Below are 20400 nucleotides of genomic sequence, written 5' to 3'. Positions count from 1 at the left end.
AACTGCTGTCCTAGGTGAAGTTGCTGCTGCTGGTGGACACACACTATGAGCCACGAGGAGCCCAGCAGTTCTGGCTGCGGATTGTGATCACATCTGTTGCATCACCGGGTTTGGCATATAAAAATACAGGATACCCTATATGAAAATATAGGATACTCAGTTAAATTTAAATGTCAGATAAGTAACAATTTTTTTTGTTTAAGTTTGTCCCATGCAAATATTTGGGATATATTTGTTCTTTAAAAAAAAGTATTCCTTATTTATCTAAAATTCACTGTTACCTTAGAATCCTCCATTTTATATGGCACCCATAAATGAGGGCTTTACAAAAATGGTCCTGTCCCAAATATTCTGATCCAATTGGTCAGCCTGGGCACATGGACCTTACAAAACACCTTAAGTGACCTTAGGTGCCATGGTTGAAAGTTACTAATTAACACTCATGCTTTTATTAATCAGGTTAAAAAATTTAAAATGTAAGGGGTTGTATAGTCTGATCAACGGATTGGGGATTAACATTTAGGGTTTCAGGCACTCCTTCCATCTTGAATAGAAAGCATGTTCCTTTTCTTAAAAGCTTAAAGGGTAGCCTTCCTGGGTACTTTCTTTGGTCCTAGAACTCTGAGGTTGTGTGTCATCTCCCCTCTTTTGAGTAGGCTCATCTGGGTATTTTTAACCCCCTCTGGCCGTATCCTAGTTAAGTATTCAGAATGCATTTAGAGATCTGCCTGTGAGGAATCTTAATTCGCTGATGCCTTAACCTCACACCTGGGAATTTTATTTTTTAAAAATATTTTTATTGATTTTTTTAGAGAGAGAGGAAAGGGAGAAAGAGATAGAAGCATCAGTGAGAGAGAAGCATCGTCAATCTGCTGCCTCCTGCATGCCCCCTGCTCGGGTTGAGCAGACAACCCAGGCATGTGCCCTGATCAGGAATGGAACCTGACACCTCCTGGTACATAGGTTGGTATTCAACCACTGAGCAACAACGGGCCAGGCAACACCTGGGAACTTTAAAAAACAATGGTGTCTGGGTGCCAGCCCCTTCCTCCCCGCAATAGAGATTCTGATGTAATTGGCCTGGGATGCAGCCTAGGCACTGGGATTTGGGGGAAGCTCCTTGAGTGATTCCAATGTGCTGCTCTATCAGACCCTTTAAATGCAGTAGACTTGAGGCCTGTGACTCTCAAGTTGTCTGTAAGTGGTGGGTCCAGCTGAGCGCATCACAGATGTGTGTAAATCAGCAACTTCAAAGGCTGGAAACACTGAGCTTGTCTGCAGGGTAAACCTGGAATGCCTCATATGTTATTCTTTCAAGACTCGTCAAAGCATCTGAATTCCTTCTAATTAAAAAACACAGAGTTTCCTTAGATTCTGACATCTTAAAATACCTATAAGAGCCTTGTATGTATTTCCACTGGTCCTAGGATATCCTGTTTTCCTGATGAAATGAAGAGTAAATAATTATTTTAAAAAATTAAAAAAGAGATAGGGGATGGGGACGGGAGACAAAGCCAGCATTTGCTTAATCTGTGCTTCCTAACTAGCAGTTTTAAGATGCTGGAAATATCTCCCCCATCTCCAGGCCTTCCCTGTGATCTTGTACTTTCCCACTCATCAGAAGAAAGTAGACCAGGTCCCTGCTTTGGGAACAGCTGCATATCAGGCCTTTCGTGAGGAAGGAAGATTTCTTAGGCAAAGTATTTTGGCAGGAACCAGGACAATAAACAGTAAGGCTTTGTACTTTCTTCCTGCTTTCTCCTTCAAGAATTGAAACGCACTCAGAGCAAGCCACGATTGAATTGCTGCTGTTTAAGATAGACAGATGAGAGTCTTCTGAAGCCTTGAAGTTTCAGAGTATTATTTCTCACACTTGTGAGGGTCATCCATGCTTTTTTTTTTATAGGGAAACACAGTCTTTCCACCTGCCATGGAGTGGTGAATAGTTAGTGCTTATTAATTAGCCTGATCCCATTACACTAAACTTCCCCATTATCTATTATAATAAAAGGGTAATATGCTAATTAGACCGGTCATCATTCCAGATGTCATTCTGGACGCCCTTCCAGATGAAGCCAGCACTGGAGGGAAGCCTGGGTCCCGGGTGCCATAGAGAAGCTGGTGCTGGCAGCTGGGGGAAGGAAGGCCTACACTTGCATGAGTTTCGTGCATTGGGCCTCTAGTATCTCTATAAGCATGGTGAATTGACATAGGTTTAGATGACTAAATCACATGACTGGAGATTCACCAACTGTCAAGTCCAGATTTCCCAAACCCCAGTCCAAAAGTCCTTTATGACTAAGCCAGACCACCACCCATTATTATTTTTTTTTGGTATGGTTCTAGTTCTATAATTTAAATTAGATAGACTTTGATCACCTCCTTCTCGGTTGGTTGATTGAGAGAAAAGTAGGCTACACAGATAGAAAGATTTATTGACTCAGTAAAAGGCAAGTCCAATCTCCCATCAGCTTCAACCCTCTGGCAAGTCCTTAGAATCATCCTATTAAGCTGGGAAGTATAGTGACTCAACAGTAGTTTATTCAGGAGTGCAATAATTTTCACCAAATTGTAACACTCCCTTTGCAAAAAGGAAAGATGTTCATATTTATTAGATTGGGCATCTTTTTAAAATGTGCTATTTGTCAGAAAGCTTTATTGAAATGTTCATTTGTGTTATGATTCCTTTTATTTTTTACCCCCTCTCTTCCAATTCTCTACTCCTTTGCTTTATGGGAGGTTTACATGACAGAGTTAAAAGTAGAATTTGTTTTTAGACCACCTGGGTTCTAATCTTGGGTTTTCCAAAGCCTTGAAATCTCATAGACAAGTGTCATGGATATGAGGTGACTGGTAAAGAAGATAAGCCAAAAAAAAATTTTTTTCTCTGTGTTGTACCCATGAGGCTAGAACTCAAGCATATGCTGTGTCTCTCCGAATTTGCAAAACCTGAGTTTGGGGTAGTAATGCTTTCAGAGCTTGCAGCCAACTGTTACCAAGGGATTTGCAGGCTGGGATGAGAAGTAAGCCTTTAATATTTAGAAAATAAAAATATAAATCACTCAATTACATTTGAATTTCAGGTCATTGATGTTTAATGTAAGCATGCCCATGCAATATTCATGTTAAAAATTATTCATTGTTGCCGAAACCGGTTTGGCTCAGTGGATAGAGCGTCGGTCTGCAGACTGAAAGGTCCCAGGTTCAATTCCGGTCAAGGGCATGTACCTGGGTTGCGGGCGCATCCCCAGTAGGAGATGTGCAGGAGGCAGCTGATCGATGTTTCTCCCTCATCGATGTTTCTAACTCTCTCTCTCCCTTCCTCTCTGTAAAAAATCAATAAAATATATTTAAAAAAACAAAACAAAACAAAACAAAAAAAACAAACAAAAAAAATTATTCATTGTTTATCTGAAATTCACCATTAGCTGGGTGCTCTGCATTTTATCTGGGAAAGCTAGCAAGGTGGATTTCATTACTGATTTAATGGACTGACAGAGACATATCCTTGCCTCTCTTTTTCCAGAAACCACACAGGCCTTCTGGATTCTTGGGAAAATTCTGAGGCACACCAAAAAGTAGGTATCATTTTGATTCATTCACACTGGACAGCTATTGTTGTGTTGGCTATTGTCATTTATTTATTTGACAATCTAAGGGAAAAGAGGGCAGTGCCCCAGACTAAATAGTCAGAAATTGCATGTTTTAAAAAATACCTGTGGCATGGCGGTTAAAAATTGCTACTGTGGGGGGATGAGGAGGTGGAGGGAGATAATCCTGAGGGTTTGCTCTTGTTTACCCTCCTCGTGACAAGAGGTCATTTGTCATGGTCTGCAAGAGATTGGGAGATTCCCGGTGCCACGTTTCTAAGATAGATCACACCTGCTGTCACCAGAATGCTGTTGGTTTCAATGGAAAGTGGACTTCACCAGACTTCTCCGCAGTGAACTAACTGGTGGGTCTTGTCCTGCAAAGTGAATCATGTCCTCTTAGTGTACAACAATGTGTTAACATCAGAATGACCAGGTTTTCATGAAAAGGCAAACACTCTTAAAATTCTCAGAGAAATGGCTTATTCTTTCCACATATGTCTACCCGTCAAGGGAAAAGCATTTGACACAAGATGTCCATGCATGTGACGCACTAAAGCAAGCATGGCTCACACTCCTATTTGCAAGGCAGCAAGGGAGCCATAATGGATGAGCCATTTGTTTCTGGACAGAGCACAGCTCTGGGTCTGGGCAGAACCACAGCCTGGGACAGGCAGTGAACAGGGATTCTTGCTCTGCTCAACCTTAAGGTGAAACTAAAGCAGGCAGATTTATAATGTTCCAAGAATCAGGTCAGGCCAGACGAGAGGATATACAGCCCTTCTGTCAGTGACACTATGCCAAAGGCTTTTTTTGTTTTATTTTATTATTTTTTTAAATGAGCAGCAGCCTTCAGATCCTGAGTTGAAACGCCTGATGCAGGCCTGAGTCGTTGGCACCACTCCCTAACTCCTCTCTCCTGCAGGTGTGCTGCGGCCTCCTTCCCCTCACTCCCACCTGACAATTGTAAAATTTAAGGAGATCTCTCAGGGTGGTATCGCTTCAGGCGTATGAATTCCTTCCGGGGCTCTTTGAGCTTGGAAGCAGTTTAAAGGTAAGAAGGTTTGAAGAGTGAATGAGTTCCCAAGAATAAACATGTTTCAAAGGAACCTGGATGAGGGACTTTGTTTTTGCGGGTTTTTGAAAATGACGTTTGCTTACTTAGTGTAGTAACTCCTTGAACATATTGCCTTGTGTGATATAATATATTTACATAATTCCGGATTGGAAAATCATAAGAAAATACAAAGAAAATTTCTGGAAAGAAGAAAACTTGTTTTTGTGAGAGTATATATATTCACATATACATACATACAGGGTGTCCCCAAAAAATGTATACACAATTTAACAGCTGATAGCTCAATTTTGAAAATGAAATGTATTTTAATAAACACTGCTTTTATAATTATTCAAAGTGTGTGCATACATGTTTGGGACACCTTATATTTATATATACATATTTGTAAGAATATATATACATACACCTATGTATACATACAGATATGGATACAAATATATACATATTTGTATATATTTGGATACAATATATGGATACAATATATATACATATATTGATATTGAGAGATTTAGATACAGATATTTGGAAAAGAGGGCAAAAATAAATTTAGATCATAAGCCAATTTCCAGCCTGTTTTTAATTCATGCCAAATTATTTCCCCTGGGATTCAAAAGAAGATGGTAGTTTGTAATTACAGCAATCCAAGTTTTCACTTTTGTGGCATCACAGCATTTGTCACATTGAGGTTACAAATGGGGAAGTCCTCTTAAGTGCTGAACAGGAGAGTTGGCAATTCTAGGGGGAATGGTGGTAAAGAGGGAAGGAGAAGAGGTTACCTCCCTGCCTCTGGCAAGGAGGAGAGAGATGCCTCTCGCAGTGTGGAGAGGTGGGAAAAGGAGGAAGAGAGTCTCTCTTACTAACAGAGGAAGAGGCACTTGTTCGCTTTCCAAAAAAAAAAAAAATGTTTTCATGTCACCTAAGACAGATTATAAGCAACTATATCTTATTTATATCTGTCGATTCCCTAACTTTACCTACAGTGAGATATTTTTCTAAATCTCAGACTTCAGGAATTTAGGTAAGGGGACAAGGGGTAAAGAAAATATAGTCCAGGGACGACGTGGGAAAATCAGGTGAACTTTTCAAATACAAAAGCCCTGAGCCGCGTTATCTAAAATGCCAGGGCCACAGCCCAGCAAGACGCGGTTGTCTATGGAAGGTGCTCTCTGCCAGTCGCTTTGCTGAAGTAACTCTGTTGCCAGAAAGGGAGAGGATCCGTAGACATTCTGCCATCCAGGTTCATCTTAAATTTTTAAAATCTCCCTGCTTTTATTACTCACTGTCTTATAACTGATACGCATGTTCCCAGGAAAGAGGAACATAAAGATGACTGCCATTTAGAAAGCATTTTCTTTAGGATGCTGAAGCCATTCTTACAGAGAAAGTCAGGTGTGAGGTGAGGGGGTGCTTTGGCCAACAGTCCGTAAGAATAAATATGGGGCATGCAAAGTGCAGTCTGAGAAAGGAAGGGACTTTCCAATCAAATCAGGGCTACACTGATTTTCCCAAAGCCCCTGGAGAAGCTCAGCTGAGAAAGAGGCCTTGTTTTTGTTTATTTGTTTGCTTGTTTGTTTGTTCGTTCTGTGTTTTGATTTGCCTACTTTATAATCCTCACATTTTAAATCTGCCTGATTAAGCTACACATAGATCTCAGGACAATTGTTTAATCATTTGAGGGATTTGTCTATTCATTAGACCTAAATGATCTGCTCTAGACTTGAAGTCAAAAAAGAATGGTTTAGTGACTGTGTTCTCTGTTGGATTTTGAGGAGATAATATAACCAAGGACTCAAGAAGCCTCCAGAGTCTCTAAGGCAGTCTCTACCTAGACATGGACCATCCATCGGTTGACTCCTGCTTTGATGATGTTCTCCACAGGTTCATTTCCCATGTCAGCATTCTCACCTGGCTTCTGTCCACAATAAACATCTCACACAATAAATTTGGTAACATTTCCTATTTTGATACTGAAATAACAGTAACAGAAAAAAACAATGAAAACAAAAACTAAAGCAGTTTTTATGAGGTGTTTTTGTTTGTTTGTTTGTTTTTTTAAGAACCCAACCTTTCTATACATTCAATAAGGTGAGAGTTTTACTCACTAAATGTCTATTTTAGATTGGGCGTAGGGGAAGTAGTTCAAGGAAGTAAAGAACTACACTTCTAAGACTTATAAATGCATTAAAAGATATTCATATTAAAGATAAATCTCTGGCCATCCCAGAGTGTCCCAGCCCGAGTACCATATCCCTACAGAAGCAAGAGTATCAACAGGGAAATCAAAGGGAGATTGAGAAATGTTGAAAAACGAACACTAGAGCTCCTGAGAGAGATAATAATACCTGTAGAGAAAGATGAGCTGGGTTGTTTTTTCCATAAGTGCTGTGGTAAGTGGTAAAGTGTATACCCTTTAATAGGGGCATAAGTACTTTTAAACTACATTTGACTAATATATCTTATGTTTCTACAAATGATACCCTAAAGGGAGACTGAGTCATTAATGTACCTGATTAGTGGGGTGACATCGACATATTTAATTAGCCTAGGCAATGTGAATTTTTAAAAAATAAGAGTGTTGTTTTTCCCTCTGAATTGTCATGTTCTGTTGGTTTATGCCCAGTAAGTAACAATGGAATTATTTTTAAGCTTTTTGTTCAGATATAGTACTACTAAGGAAAATCCCTTAAAATATGAGCAAGAGTAATAATAACTCACAATTGTATTTTGTAGTTTATAAATTGCTTTATTATCCTTATAATGCATCATTTTATTTCTGCCCTGCAGTACCTGGAAAAACGTGCAAATTATCATCCATGCACATGAAGCAAATAGTCTGTTTGGTAAACACGAACTCACACTAAACTCCCAAGTTGTTTATAGAACCATCCTGACATGGGTAGTGGTCTTCTGTTCTCTTCCTTTACAGGCATCTCTTCAATCTCTGGCTCCATCTGGTGGAATATTGTGGGGTCATGACCACAGGCATTATTGTTCCTAAATCTACCTTGTGGGGCCAGTATCCTCCCTTTATGATCCTCTAAGGAAATAAAAGTAGGTCTTTCCGAATCTAAAGATTGGATTACCCTTTAGCCCACCATAATTTATCTTGCTAAGGTGACTGCCTCCTGGAATAAAATGTTTACTTTGAAAAACAACAACAACAACAACAACACACAAACAAACCTTTCTGGTATGGTTAAAGAAAAAAAGACACACAGGTTAAAGAAAATCCCATCTTGCCCCACATAGTTTACACTGTTCTTCTGTATTTTCTTGCCTCACTTGATGGCAGAAACATCTCCCATGAAGTAGGGAGGGCAGAGGATGCTACAGAAAGACAAACGGAAACTTCTACTAATTGAACTTTACCTAAAACAAATAAACAACACACTGAGGAGACATAGACAAGACTAAAAGCCTAGTGTTGTGATCCTACCTGCAATGTTTATACTATGCAGGTCACATTGTTTAAAACAAACACACAGCCTGGCTGGCCAGAATGGCTCTGTTGGTTGAGAGTCATTCCATGCACTGAAGCGATGCCACAAGGCACGTGCAAAAGGCAACCGATGGGTGTTTCTCTCCCACATCATGTTTCTCTCTCTCTCTTCCTCGAAGCGTGTCCTCGGGTGAGAATTACAAATAAATAAATAAACAAAACAACAAACAAAACACATAAAACCCTTATTTTATGTTCCATAACATACATTTTACATATTTTTGAATGTCAGGTACTATACAATAAAAAATTAAATAAAGAAAATCTCCTCTAAAAGGATATAAAAAAATCAAGATCAAATGAAAGAATGGTATTAAAATGAATGTTTAGAAATAAGAAAATAACAAAAATCTACTCATGTTTTAAAGGCTGATAAATGCCACTAGCATCACAAATTATACAGAGAAATTGGTAATACTTTTACTGTTTAACTGTCCAATGCATCTCTAAAATCTTTTCCCTCCTACATTTATTCTACCTACAGTTTTACACAACTGAATATTGGGAGACTTTTCCACAGACCAGCATCTGACTGCATACATTTCAGACCTTGGTCTCTTCCACCATCCACCTATGCTTAGTGCTGAAGCGATGGGACAGATTTATGGCAGAATATAACCTCTGGCCCTACAGCTTGGGGCCACAACCAATGTTCCTGGCATGATTCTTACACCAGATTTCCAGCCACATATTAACAGTACTTGAAAGTAACTGCAGGAACATGCATTTATCTCACTATTCCCAAAATAAATGTGTCCTCCAACTCAGCTCTCCTCTAACCCCACCCACCAATCCCTGTGGCATGCCAGTGCCACCCAACATGACAGGAAGCGTCATAAAGGACAAGGTGGAGTGGCCACAAACAGTAGTTACAACCAATGTTGGCTAACTATCTTACTTCTGACATTTTTTAAAAAAGCAAAAAACAAAACAACAAACACATATGACCTTGAGAGGACATTGCTGGGTTTTGAAAGGCTGTGTGTAAGTGGAGGGCCCTGACTGTAAGCTTCATTAGCTTCATGACAAATCCATCTCTGATTGCCTCTAAGACACCCTTGTTGAAAAAGGTTTATTTAAAGGTGGGTTGATCATCACTATCTTTGCCTTGTCTCTCTTACCGATCCTCTTCTTCAATTTCCAGGGTTGGATGAGGGATATTTTTGAAAGTCAGTGCTTTGGAGTAATGTGCCTTTTAATTTTTTTCATAACCATCTATTGCCATATAGGAGAAAGACTACAACTTAGCCCAGACCGGGGGAGTTTTCTGTTGCTGCATTATTCAAGTTTGGATATGGAAGAAAGTGTGAATCATATGTGACAGCAACTGGACTATCCACTAGGAGGCTACGTAAAAGGTGGCTGGGTTTCAGGCAACAGTTTGGCATGAAAAGCATTTCATGTTTAGCACACACTTATTTTCCTCTGTAGAGTTCCTGTTGTGTCTCCTTTGCTACCTCCCTCAGCAATAAACAATATGTTTGGCCTGCCTAGGTATGGGCAGGCCAAACTTATTGTGACTATGGATTCAATGGTAACTTATATTTCTGACATGATTTAAAGTGGCAAAAACACTGTCCGTCGGGTTTAGTTCTCATCAAGCACTCCCCAGCCACTTCTTCTTTGGATGGTGGAAGAAAGTGCTCCCCCCGCTCTGCTTAACCACTGTGGAACTTCCCACGCTTGGTCTCTGGGAAAGAGTCTCACTCAGGGAGGGAGCAGGGAGAGACCCAGGAGGTGGGCAACAGTGGTGAGCAGACCTGTGTGTCTTTTTTTATTTTTTTTGTCTCTTTAATACTTCAATGTGTATTTTCTGAAAGTGAGGATCAAACCTTTTACATCTGGGAATTAACATTGATAAAATCCTATATAATAAAGAGCTAATATGCAAATAGTCATCACGCCCTCACACCAGGGCCAGGGGACCTGAGGCCAGGCCAGGGGACCTGAGGCTGTGCCCCCCCAGTTGGCACCGGGCCTGGGAACCTGAGGTTGTGTTCCCTTTCCTGCAGGGCTTGACAGGGGTTGGGCCGGCTGGGTCTCGGTCTCATGCAATTTTGAGGCTCACATAGGTGGGCAAGAACTTGATTCTGGGTTCTTAGTGTGCCCCAGACTCTGACAGGAGGGAGATTTTCATATACATTTTACTAATTTCATCTCTGACACTTCTATTATAGAGAAAGGGCAAATAGCAATATTAAAATATTTCCTCTAATTAACTCCCTTTTAATGTGCACAAATTCCATGCACCGGGCCACTAGTCTTACCATATAATCTACAGATCCATTCCAAAATGCCAATTGTGACAGGCATGTCTTTTAGAATCCCAATAGGCTACTCCCTCTGGGACCAGGGCTTTTAATTACCATGTGATTTTTAAAAATAGACTTTTTTTTTGGATCAATGTAAGGTTCACAGCAAAACTGAGTGGAAGGTACAGAGACATTTCATATATGTCATGTCACTCCCTGCCTGCCCTCCCCTCCCCCCCCACACACATACACACATGGTCTCTCCCACTATCAGTGTGTCCCTTGCCAGAATGGCACTTTTGTTACAATCGATGAATCTTCATTGACACATCATTATCACCCAAAGTCCATAGTTTACATTAGGTTCCACTGTTGGTGTTGTACATTCTAACTACATGTATGTATAATTATACTTCATACAGAGTTTTTTCACTCCCCTAAAAATCCTCTGTGCTCTTCCTATTCATCCTTCTCTACCCACACAACCAACCCCTGGAAACCAGTAATATTTTTACTGTCTCCTAGTTTTACCTTTTCCAAAATGTCATGTCATAAAGTTGGAATCATACATTATGAAGCCTTTTCAAATTGGCTTCATTTGCTTACTTATATGCATTTAAGTTTCTTCCATATCTTTCCATGGCTTAATAGTTCATTTCTTTTTTGTGCTGAATACTTTTCCATTGTCTGGATGTACCAGAATTTACCCATTCAGCCACTGAAGAATATCTTGATTGCTTCCAAATTTTGGCAATTACGAATAAAGCTGCTATAACCATTTATATGCAGATTTTTGTTTGGATGTAAGTGTTCAGCTGAATTGATTAAATATGAAGGAATGAGATTGTATGGTACCAGTTTTTTCAGTTTGTAAGAAATTGCCAAATTGTGTTCCAAAGTGGCTGCACCATTTTGCATTCCCACCAGCAATGAATGGGAACTCCTATTGCTCCACATTCTCACCAGCATTTGGTCTTGTTAGAGATTTTGATTGTGGCCATTCTAATAGGTGTGTATCTCATTGTTGCTTAACATGTGATTTTAAAAACGAATTTCTGAAAAGGAGAGCAATCACATTTTCGGAAACACGTGGCTTATATGTGCTCTTTCAGTCTCTGTGCTAAATAGAGAGGTTTCTTTTCTTTCTCTGCATAGAGTTATGCCCTAAGGGGCAAAACACCTATATCTTTGGATTTAAGTTTTCTTATCCAGATTAAGAAGGAATTGGCATAGGTTTCCAACCCTGATTTCACATTAGAATCACCTGGGAAGCTTTTTAAACGTATTGTTCTCCTGGAACCACAACAGATTAAATAAATCAAAACCTCTGGAGGTGAGGAGTCAGCACAGTATTTTTATCTGAAATATTCCTATGAGATTCTCATATGTAGTGGCCTTAGCTGAGTCTCACTAACTTGAGGACCTACTAAATCTCTTTTAGTCTTTAAATTTTGCTTCCATATAATTCTGTAGGTCACAGCCTTCAGCACACTCAACTTTAGTAATATGTATCACAACTACTTGCTAACTGGATTTCCATTCTCCAACACCATAGAACAAGTCTACCGATTCCAGATTTCTTGTTTCTTTATATAGAATCATATTATCTTCTGCCTTACTATTAAGAAAGGAGTGGAGAGGAAATCTATAGATCTCTTAAGATCTCTTAAATATGCAACTTAGATATAGAGAGAAATGACGATTTATTTCAGAGTTCTAATTCTGTTTAATTTTTTTAAAAAGTCAGTGCATTTAGCATTTCCTTACCTCTACCACACAAAATAGGGTTGGGACAGTCAAATTAATTGCCATGGCAAATGTTACTTTGTTACCCTTTAATACAGCTCGGTGGTACTGCTACAAATGTGTATGTGTCCAGCCAAGTTGAGCCCTCAACACTGCATACCCATAATTTGTTTCTCCATGGACAACTTCCTTCCCCATGTTTTTGGAAGCTATTCCAGAAATTGTACTTTTCTTCTCTTGGCCCCTAGATATACCTTCTACTGCATTGTAAGCACATAACGTTGCAATATTTTTATGAGAAACTTGATATAGACCACTATTAACTTTCTGACCTTTCCTACCTACTCACTTATCTGCTTCTACATAGTTTGTTCTTTTTTTGTTGTATAAAAGGGAATAAAATTTAATTTTTTGCTCAGCATTGCTTATTATTCCTCCTATGGTTTCAAAATATACCCACATACCTCTTCTAGAGCATTGGATCTCACTCATTTATACCCAAACATGGCTCAGGATAAATATATGTATTGACCTTCAACTTCTTCCTGATTACTTTCATTTGGTTGCTCCACTAGCATCTCAAAAAAATAGCTCCAAAATACTACTCCATTCTGCCTTGACTGTGCTCAAAGTGGAGTAGTCATAAGAAATAAGGGTTTTCCATTCAGCATCTCTTATTGACCGTTAACTACAGAAGTTGTGTTTGTAAACATGCATATGGCACAGCCCTTACTCTTGCGGAACTCACAGAACTCTGTTAATTGGCGGATAGGATAACTGATATATATTTATCCCACACTTACCCCTGTACACAGTCACCAAAAAAGTAAACAAGCAATGCAGTGTAATGGCCTGGCACATGGAATACTAGGCATTCCATCGTGATACTTATGGAAGAAGCAAACTTTGAGCCAAGCCTTAAATTGTTCAACAAATTCCAGGTATTGCAGGAATTGGCACTCCCAATAAGCAAACATCAGTGAGTAAATGTGGAACATACAGGGTTATAGAAGGAAAGGTTTGGGGGATAGTGAGCAAGTGTCTAAATTTGTGGGGAGTTCCTCCAGGTCTTAAGAATGACTCATTCATTAACCTCCTGTAAACTAATTCACAATGAGGTGTCAGTGGCTTAATGATACCCCTCCTAGGACATCAAAAGATTTTTCTTAATGCTTCCATTGAAAGGGCTACATCTCTAATGGTGTGTATTTCAAATCAGATGGTGGGGTACTTTGGGGAATATTTGAGGGTAGGGGAAATTTTTAGCATCATCACTCATACCATACCACAAAAGCAATAGGGGCAAGTCCCACTGAAAGATGAGCTGATAAAATGTTGTTGGTTTTGGAGTTGCTTTGTTGTTATTGTTATTGTTATTTTTAGCTGTTTGGAAATTGCAGTGCTTCTATGGAGAGGAGGATGAATTTTAAAATAACATGGAAATTGTGTGTGAGTATGTGTGCTTGTGTGTGTGTTACTGTGTTTGTGCCCTGGGGCGTCCTAGGTGAAGGGCTCCCTTGAAAAATTTGAAACAAATAAATAAAATGAGAGCTGACCTAAATTTTTGCCTCAAACTGGAACAGAGTTCAAACTTTTGAGGAGGATCAAAAGCTTGATTAACTGTTGTTTATTTGTTTTTAGAGGCTTTGCTTCCCTCCAACTCAAAAAAGTAAAAGTGATCAAACACTACACTCTGAGAGAGACTCTTGTCTCAATATTTCCAACCGGGTTGAAACCAGAAAGTACTTGTGAGGCAACTGGGAAACCCAAGTGACCTGCAGCCCAAGGTCCGAGATTCAAGGGGTTAGGGGGAGTTCAGCTAAATTTCATGTTGGCATCCAAGGAAAACAGCAGCACTGTTGTGTTCAATGGAACTGAGATCCTAGAGGGCAGAAAACATCATTAAGTGAAACAGAAAAAGTACATGCATTTGTGTTTTCCACCAATGTCTGGAGGAAAGCACATTCATTGATTGGTTGAAAAGTAAAAGAGAGATAGAGAGAGAGAGAGAGACCCATGGGGTGTGTTGAGACCTGTAGGTCAACTTCAGGCAGCTGGCGTAAGACAAAAACCACCAGGGAGAAGTCAGGGGACTTGAAGTAAGGCCCTCCTTTAGAGCTGCATGACCTTCAGCATGCTGTGTAGCTTCTACAGATTTTGGTGTTTGAATTTGTAATGTATTCACTTGTTCAGAAATACCAATGGCCTGACTTTCATGACACACTGAAGCAGGGCTTTGGATCTTTCTGAATTGGGTTAGACCCAATACAAACCTTTAGAGTAGTGAAATTCAGGAGGGGGTGTACAACACACACCGAAATCATTGTGTTAAAAGATAATTTTGGGAAAGTCATTGAGGCCAAAGGGTAGTTGTTATTGAATTCTAAGCTGCTAGTTTGGAGTTTTGTTTGGCTATATGAATAATTATAACCCTTTATCAAGATTAAATTTATAACAGGATAAAGTTAATGAGGAGGGGAGAAACAAGGCTATCCCAGCAGAGATATGATGGTGTGGTGAGAGGTGGTATAGCCCTAACAAGGACAATGGCCATGCCTATAGAAAAGAGGGTATGAATTTCAGGGGTAAGATGGAAGTAAGTTCAAGAGGATCTGGCAACTGAATGTGGCCTACAAGGGAGGGAGCCAGAAGAGTCAGGAAGCTGAGGCTTCACACTTGAATGACTTGGGAGATGGTGCAATGAACTTGAATCACTTGGGGTAGAAGCAGGGTTGAGAGAGAAAAATGAGTCTGTTGAGCTGGAGGTTAGAAGGACAACTAACTGAATGTGGGTGTATAAATCCTGAGATCAAGAGTTAATAATGGCTGCCGTCCAAAATGGAGAGTCAATTGCACAGGTATCACCTAGGCCAGTGATGGCAAACCTTTGAGCTCGGCGTGTCAGCATTTTGAAAAACCCTAACTTAACTCTGGTGCCGGGGCACATATAGAAATTTTTTGATATTTGCAACCATAGTAAAACAAAGACTTATATTTTTGATATTTATTTTATATATTTAAATGCCATTTAACAAAGAAAAATCAACCAAAAAAATGAGTTCGCGTGTCACCTCTGACATGCATGTCATAGGTTCGCCATCACTGACCTAGGCAATCATGCAAGTGCTGCATATTAATGGATAGTATTCAGTATCTTTTCCTGAGTCTAATGCCAGCTGGGCAGATATGTTTCCTGGGCTTTGTTGACAAGTTTCCATGTGTGAGCTCTTGGCAACTGGACTTTGTCCCTGGAATTTAGACTCATTTCTAATGAGTTGAATTTCAACATCTACATGAGTTCTTCAAGCCTAATCCAATCTCTGTGCTTCCTACAAGTTCTGACCTCCCTGGGTTTAATCAAGTCCCCAGTTGATTAAATCCATGACCTGTAGTTCCCATATTGATAAGAATTAGAAAGGCCTATCAAAACATTTTCCAAAGGAAAAGGGAGACTGTAGGCTTCTGTTTGCTTTTTTGGATTTCTGATTTAACTTTAAAAATAAAACCCATGTTTTAAGGATCTGGATATATTAGTTTAATACTTTCCATAAGCAATGTGCATTTTAATAATGTTGTATTTCCAAAGAACATTCCAGGAAAATGGCAATGCCAAGAAAACATAAGAAATTCCTTCCCTCCATATATCACATTTTTCCTGTTTCATTTGCCTCTAAAAGGCCTCATATAGATCACATAGATGTTTCCTCAATATTTAAAGACATATGATGAGATAAGATGATACAATTCTATAAGGTTGATGAGCTGCCTTTAAACCTTTATAATTCTTTGATATTTGATGAATCATTAAACATTTTAGAGTTGTACCTGAATGATATGAAATTTCAGTGAGGCATAGTACCATTCTCTGAGAGCTATAAAGAACTAGGCAATATCTAAGCAATATGAAGTATTATAACATTGAATAGGGCATAATAAGGAGAAATTCTGACCGGTTTGGCTCAGTGGATAGAGTGTTGGCCTGCAGACTGAGGAGAAATTATTCACTGCAATCTAGAACATGGGGAGTGACACTTACCAAGGTAATTGTACATTTATTTTATGATATTTGATGTGTATAATCAATATCAGATTACTAGTTACATGATGAGTCTACATCAGCTCTTGCCCATATAACTCTATACTGCACTTACCATATAGCAGGTTCTCAGTGAAAACTTTTGAATGAACAATTGAATACTTTGCAGCTTAAATTTTGACATGTTAGTATAATGAAAGGATCAATAACAATTTTGAAAACAACTTCTCTTCTAAAATACAATACAGAGGATGCTGTATATTGGTACAAGGAGGATTTGTGTGAAATGTATGCATGAGAAAATCCATGGTAACAAAATGAGGAAAGATAGAAATGAATAAACAAATCTTTGAGACTCTAGCCCTGTTTTCTGTTGATGCCAACTAGTCTTTCTACTGTTATAGTGTTATGTTTCCTTTGCTATGTTTTTTGTGTGCTTCTATGTAAAACATATGTTCCGCAAAGAACAAACAACACTCACACTTTCCCCACTTTCCCATTACTCCTTGAAGTTTTGCCTTAGTCTACAGAATGCTATTAATTTTGTTCTCAAGTAATTCACCAGCAGCTTTATAGAATGTTCTTCTTGACTGTGCTGATGACCTCTCCGTCTTTCTTGAATCTCACTTCCTTTGGCTTCCATAATAAATATTTTCTTATTTTCCTCCTTTTAAAAACTTTCTTTGTGAATATGCTCTTTGGCCACATCCATAGCTACTTGAGATATATATATATATATATATATATATATATATATATATATATCCATAATATCCCAAACTCAGTTTGTCCAAAGCTATCTATATCTTACATTTTTCTATCCCATTCTCCCATCCCCCTTACCATTTATCTTAGAGTATAAAATCAGAATTCAGCACTCAAACTTGATTCTTTATATCTATCTTTTTATCTATCTATCAATCTATCTATCATCTATCTATCTATCTATCTATCTAATCTCTATTTCTCTCTCTTCCCCCTTCCTTTCCCTCTCACTCTTTCTCCTTCTTCATCCCCAACTCTTGTCAGTTTTTTCTTCATGGTGTCATTATGCCACTCCCACTTTTCTGTCCCAACCATCCCATTTCTGGTTTCATTGGACTTCATTATAGAAATAGTGTCCTATTATCCTGACTCTATCTCATGCAATACACTACTGCCAAAATGATCTTTCTAAAATTTACATCTGCATATGCCACTCCTACTGCTGCTCAGTCTCTGAAGTGAAGTCTTTGGCTTAGCATTCATGAACCCTTTAAATAAGGCTCTAGTCTAAACTGTCTTGCAAATCTCCTTTATTTTTAATTTGTAGATTATCTGATATGTAATTTACATAGCATATTCACCCCTTTAAGTGTACAGTTCAATAGTTTTTAGTGTGTTCATAGAGTTGTTTAACTATCACTAGAGTCAATTTTAGAATATGTTCATCATTTCCATAAGAAACCACATATTCTTTAGCAGTCACCCCTGCCAATTTCCCCCATCCCATCCCATTCCATTCCATCCCATCCCATCCCATCCCAATCCCATCCATAAGGGACCTATGTAGCTATCATTTCCTATCTGTATACATTTTCTTATTATATACATTTCAAATAAGTGGAATAATTCAATATGCGGTCTTTCACTTAACATAATATTTTTAGGTTTCATCCATGTTGTAACATGTATAAGTACTTCATTCCTTTTTAATTTCAAAATAATATCCCATTGCATGATTATCCCAGATGTTATCTATTCATCAGTTGCTAGTCTCCTTTTCCACCTTTTTTTTCCTTGTATCACATATAATTCTCTTATTTTCACGGCCTCTTGTTTTTGTTGTTAATCCCCACCCAAGGACATATTTTCCATTGATTTTTAGAGAGTGGAAAGGAGGGAGAGAGAAAAAAATGCATGTGAGAGAGTCACATTGATTGGTTGCCTCCCACACATACCCCAATCAGGGCCAGGGATTGAACCTGAAACCCAGGTACGTGTCCTAGACTTGAAATTGAACCTGAGACCAATGCTCTAACCAAATTGCCCTTTCTCAGCTTCTCAGAGCCCTTTGTACCTTGTGTGTTTGATTTAAGTTTTTAAATTTCCAATAGATTTTGTCTTTACTCTTCTTTAGTTGTTATATTCTTAATTTTTCCATAGATACTCATTTCTATTCAATGGAAATGGATTAAGTCTACTGTTCTCAGTATTTGAAATATATATATATATATATATATATATATATATATATATATATATAGAGAGAGAGAGAGAGAGAGAGAGAGAGAGAGAGAGAGAGAGAGAGAATCCATGATGTTAAGATGTTTAAATCTACAATCATGTACCATATGGTCATTGTGCTTATATAATTTGTTTGATGCCCTTTGTTTATATATGAAATGATAATATTATTGACATTAATAAGTCCTTGATGGCAGATTATATGCATCAGTTACTCAAAACCACAAAAATTCTAAAAGGGAACATAGGCTTATATCCCCTTGGGCAAAGGAAACAAAAAGAAAAATAAACAAGTGGGACTACATTAAACTAAAAAGTTTTTGCACAGCAAAGGAAGCCATCAACAAAAAAGAAAAGACAATCCGCTGAATGGAAGTACATATTTGCTGATACATCTGATAAGGGGTTAACTTCCAAAATTAATAAATAACTTATAAAACTCAATACCAGGAAGACAAACAATTCAATTTAAAAATGGGCAAAGGCCTGAATAGACGCTTCTCCAAAGAGGACGTACAGATGGCCATAGACATATGAAAAGATGCTCAAAATCACTAACCATCAGAGAAATGCAAATTAAAACCACAATGAGATATCACCTCACATCTGTCAGAATGGCTATCATCAGTAAATCAACAAACAACAAGTGTTGGCAAGGATGTGGAGAAAAGGGAATGCTTGCGTACTGTTGGTGGGACTGCAGGTTGGTGCAGCCACTGTGGAAAGCAGTATGATAATCACCTCAACAAATTGAAACTGGAAGTGCCTTATGACCCAGCAATTCCACTTCTGGGAATATATCTGAAGAAAATCAAAACACTAAATTTGAAAGAATAATGGCAATCCTATGTTTATTGAAATGCTATTTACAATAGCCAAGATTTGGAAGTGGCCCAAGTGTCCCTTAGAACATGAATGAATAAAACAGCTATGGTGCATTTACACAATAGAATACTACTCGGGTATGAAAAGTAAGAAAACTTTACCTTTGTGACAGTAGGGATGGACCTGGAGAACATTATGCTAAGTGAAATAAGCCAGTCAGAGAAAGACAAGTACCATATTATTTCACTTATATGTGGAATTTAATAAACAAATAGAACTAACAAGCAAAATAGAGACAGACTCAGAGAGAGCAGACAGACAGCTATGGTGGTGGAGCAGGGAGGTGTTGGGGCGGGAATTGAACAAGAAAGTTAAAAAAGAGAAAGAACTCATGTACATAAAAAACAGTATGGTGATTGCAGGAGGGAAGGGGGTGAGTGAAGGTGGAAGAGGATATGGGGGGATAAATGATGAAATAAAAAGTATTATTCACACACATAAATAAATTTCTTTGCACTTAGATTTTTCTATTTGCTATTCTATTTAGATAAGTATGGACTCATGGATATACATTTTATATTTTGGATTATAAGTCAATACTTTGTTTTTCTCGAATTGTTCCAGCATTGGCCATTGAAGACTCTTTCCGATAATGCCTTTGCCTCTTTGGCATCCCCCATCTTTGGGTATTTTTTGTTGTTGTTTGTTTGTTTTATTTATAAATGCTTTTATTGATTTTAGAGAGAGGGGAGAAAATTAGAGAGATAGAAATATGAATGAGAGAAAAACATTAATCAGCTGCCTCCCCCACTGAGGATCCAGTCCCAAACCCAGGAATGTGCCCTGACCTGGAATCGAACTGGCCACCAACCTTTCCAGTGCACAGGACAATGCTCAACCAACTGAGCCACACTGGCCAGGCTGTTTGTTTATTTATGTAAGCACTTCTTTACTTCCCATCACTACAAGATGCTCCAGGCTCATACTTATATGTCCGCCCCCTCACCTCCTGTCACAATCAGGCATTTCTGCAAGGAGTCCCTGGTTCCTTTTATTGGAGAGCAGCATTAGACACTGATATCTGGGAGCTAGATGTGCTTGTTGCTTCTTAATTGTGGTTGTTTCTAAGTTTTCTCAGCTGGCAAAGC

This window comes from Myotis daubentonii, chromosome 8, assembly GCF_963259705.1.
Source record: "Myotis daubentonii chromosome 8, mMyoDau2.1, whole genome shotgun sequence".
Classification (NCBI taxonomy): domain Eukaryota; kingdom Metazoa; phylum Chordata; class Mammalia; order Chiroptera; family Vespertilionidae; genus Myotis; species Myotis daubentonii.
The sequence above is the reverse complement of the archived record's forward strand: the minus strand, read 5'-3'. Positions refer to the sequence as shown.